This window comes from Ictidomys tridecemlineatus, chromosome 9 (assembly GCF_052094955.1).
Source record: "Ictidomys tridecemlineatus isolate mIctTri1 chromosome 9, mIctTri1.hap1, whole genome shotgun sequence".
Lineage (NCBI taxonomy): Eukaryota > Metazoa > Chordata > Mammalia > Rodentia > Sciuridae > Ictidomys > Ictidomys tridecemlineatus.
This window is the reverse complement of record NC_135485.1, coordinates 133,549,722-133,553,444: the sequence shown is the minus strand read 5'-3', so window position 1 is coordinate 133,553,444 and position 3,723 is coordinate 133,549,722. Positions and strand designations below refer to the sequence as shown.

General features: G+C 41.5%; 1 non-coding gene across 1 annotated transcript; it reads right to left on the bottom strand.

Annotated features, from left to right (window-relative positions):
• Positions 1 to 3,616: 3,616 nt before the first annotated feature.
• LOC120892633 (U6 spliceosomal RNA) lies at positions 3,617 to 3,723 on the bottom strand. Its single transcript, XR_005737420.1, has one exon. It is a non-coding gene; the product is annotated as a U6 spliceosomal RNA (small nuclear RNA).

The following is a 3,723-nucleotide window of genomic DNA, read 5'->3' as shown; positions in this document are numbered from 1 at the left end:
GAAAATGAAAACCTTTAGAAAGTTATGTTACCAATTATTGGAGATCTGCTGGACCTAGAGGAGAATCATGGAAAAGTTCTTGCTGGTGAACAAAGTGAATTTAGGAAACAGATGGCCATCTTGCAAACAAAACTTATGATGGAATCTCGGCAGGAGGAGAAGCCCAGTGCTCAAAAATCTCTGCTATCCCTGTTATTCTCGTGATGCAATACAGTCATAAAATTATCTGCATGAGCCCAACATGTCATAGAAGTTTTGGTTGGAAGGGCTGGGGATATAGCTCAGTTGGTAGAGTGCTTGCCTCACATGCACAGGCCCTGGGATCAATCCCCAGCATCACAGGCGGGGGCAGGGCTTAAAGTCTAAACAGAAGTTCTGGTTGGAATGATTACATCCTCTGTGTTCCCTGGTTTGTTAAGGGCTGGATCCCCTCTATGTTAAGACCTAAGTGAAACTTGAAGAGCTGTGTGGGTGCTGTTGAAAAGCCAGTTAGGAAGCTTCCAAGCTTCCAGGCCTTTGGTAGTAGTGCTGGCTTTTGCTCTCCGACACTGCCGATTAACTCTAAGCAATAAAGATGATTTCATGTTTAAAAAAAAAAAATCTAGGGGCTGGGGATGTGGCTCAAGCGGTATCACACTCGCCTGGCATACGTGCGGCCTGGGTTCGAATATATATATATATATATATATATATTTTTAATCTAGTTCGTGTGAAAATATGGAAATGATTTAGACATCAGAAGGCAGCAATAACTGTAATAAGACCAGAAAGGCCTGGTCTGTCCAAACAGGTTCCTCCTCCGTGATCAGTTTGGTTGTATCCAAGGTGTTAGAACTCTGCGCAGCACCTACACTCAACCAACATGAACTGCCTGGTAACCTGTGGTATGTGCCCTAATTAAACTAGTGAACTAATTCAGGAATTCGTTTCAGGAATCCCCCCACAGCCCCCAAACACCTTAGACTCTGAATGCTCACCTTGACTCCTCCTTTATCTAGAAATGCCGATGACCTAAGCAAGCCCCACTTCCTCACTGGGGTCACAGTACTCAGCCATCAAAGCTCAGATGAGACTTTCCCTTCACCTGGAAGCCCTCTGTGACCACAGTTCATGTCCTCACTCATGCAAACTCCAATAGCACCTTTCACATTTCTGCATAATTAATACATTACCTGGTTTGTCTCCAACTAGAATGCAGGCTTCTCAGTTTAATCATGTAATTACCACAATAGACAGTTCAACAAGTGTTCACGAAATAAATGTTCTTTGGAGCCAGGCATGGTGATGCACATCTGTAATACCAGCAACTTGGAAGGCTGAGCCAGTAGGATCATGAGTTCAAGTGACTTAGTAAAAAATCTGTCTCAAAATAAAAAATAAAGAGGATTGGGGATGTGTGGCTCAGTGGTAAATCACCCCTGGTTCAAGTCCCAGTATAAATAAATAAATAAATAAATAAATAAATAAATATTATTTGGAGTCTTGAAAAGTAGAGAATTGATTCAACCAAATAAAAGAAGGAGCTTCGAAAACTCCATTAATTGTAAACCTTGATGCCACAAAATTTGCCAGTGGTCACTAAACCTAAGAGGCCCCCTTCAGCTTTCTTTCTTTTTCCAGAAAGACACTACAAATTCACCAGGGTCCTCTTTTTATGCTATAAAAATAAATAAATAAATAAATAAAGATTGTCACCTTTATTTCCATTTTCAGTCGTGTGGCAGGGAATAGGATTACCAGGAAATTGTAACCAGATGCTGAGTGTATTAAAGAATCTGGACGCTCTCATACCTTCTGGAATCAGGATGGGACATTCTTAATTCTTTTTTTTTTTTTTTGTCCTGGGGATAGAACTCAGGGGCACTTAACCACTGAGCCACATCCCCAGTCCTTTTTTGTATTTTATTTATTTTTACTGAATCACTCAGGGCCTCACTAAACTGCTGAGGCTGGCTTTGAGCTCACGATCCTCCTGCCTCAGCCTCCCGAGTTGCTGGGATTACAGGCATGCACCACCATGCCCGGCCCTAATTCTTTCTTGACCATGAAAATGGAGAATCTAGTCTCCAATCTGCAACATCTACGACTAAGGAGAAAAAAATTTTTTTCTTAATTTGACAGAGAAATACACATGCAGGGCAGCATGGCCATCAGGCTTTCTCTGCTTCCTTCCTTCCTTCCGTGGTGCCGGGGATTGAACCCAGGGTCTTGCACGTGCTAGGCCAATGCTCTGTAACTGAGCTATACCTCCATCCCCCTATCAGTCTTTGAGCAAATTACAGAGCCAGAAACAAATTCTGGAAGGAAACAAGAGGAAAATACGTGGTCCTATAACCCGGGGCCACCTCAAAATGGAGCTGGAACTCTCTACCATCCTAACTGCATGGCAAGCAAGTCGACAGCTATTTACTTTGTAGCCTGGTCTTTTTAAATAAGAGATGAAGAGGGCAAGCATATGTTTTTCTCGGGATGTTTTAGCTAGGGCCTTATGCAGGTATTACTATTCCTAATGTCAGGGAGATCCTTCTTTATCCCCAGTCCATATTTTACATTTCTGAAAGTAAAACAGGAAATTACTTTGAGAAAATGCCTGGAAGATAATGGAATATTTTCAAACTGTTCAGAGGAATGGAATTTTTTTTTTTAATTAAAGTTTGCCAATGGGGAAAAAAAGCAAATAATGTCTGATTCTGAAAAACCCCAAAAAGAAAAAGCAGCTATGATATGGCGTCTATGCCATCCTCTCTAGACACCTCTGTGGCTCCTATCCGGGAACACACCTGGAGCCTCTCTGAATTTCTGTGTCCCAGCAGCCCACAGGACGGGAGGGACAACCAGTTGCTCCCTCCGTCTGTTTTCTGACCACGCAGGAAACAGGGCTTTTGCTGTCACTGCAGCTCTGCCCCCGAGGGACTGCCAAGCTGCCTTGACCTTCTCTGGATGTGAAGGATGCAACAGGGAACCAGAAATGGCTTCCTGAAAACACCATTTGTTTCTATCTTCTGAGTCTCCCACAGAAGTTCTTTCTCTGGGACTCAGGGAGAGACAGAAAAGATTCTCTGTGTGACTTTTACCAAGTCCTAAAATTTTGAAATATAGTAATGTGGGACTCATTCTCATCTTGAACAAATTATCATTACTGTATTTCTTTTCCATTTAAAGAAACCTAATTAATCAACTAATTCATTAATTAGTACTAGGGATTGAACCCATGGGCACTTAACCACTGAGCCATATTCCTAGCCTTTTTTATTTTGAATTTTGAGACAGGGTCTCACTAAGTTTCTTAGAGCCTCAAGAAAGTCCTGAGGCTGGTCTGCAACTTGACATCCTCCTGCCTCAGCCTCCCAAGCTACTGGGAATACAGGCGTGCACCACCACGCCTAGCAATATTCATACTCTTTTAAAACCAAAATTGCAACTAAAGTCACCATAGTGAGTGGTTAAGCTTTGAGTGGAAGGTTGAAAGCACTAGAAGATTATATATTTAATAAAAATACTCATAAATCTGTAATTATTGCTACCTTTTTCTACTTAGTTTTATCTTTCCCTATATCTGTTTTTATACAGCGTGAGTGTGATTTATTGTATTATTTTTTTTCAAGATATGTAATTTAAAAATATGGAATGCTTCACGAATTTGCACTTCATTCTTGTGCAGGGGCCATGCTAATCTTCTCTGTATCGTTCCAATTTCAGTATATGTGCTGCCGAAGCGAGCAT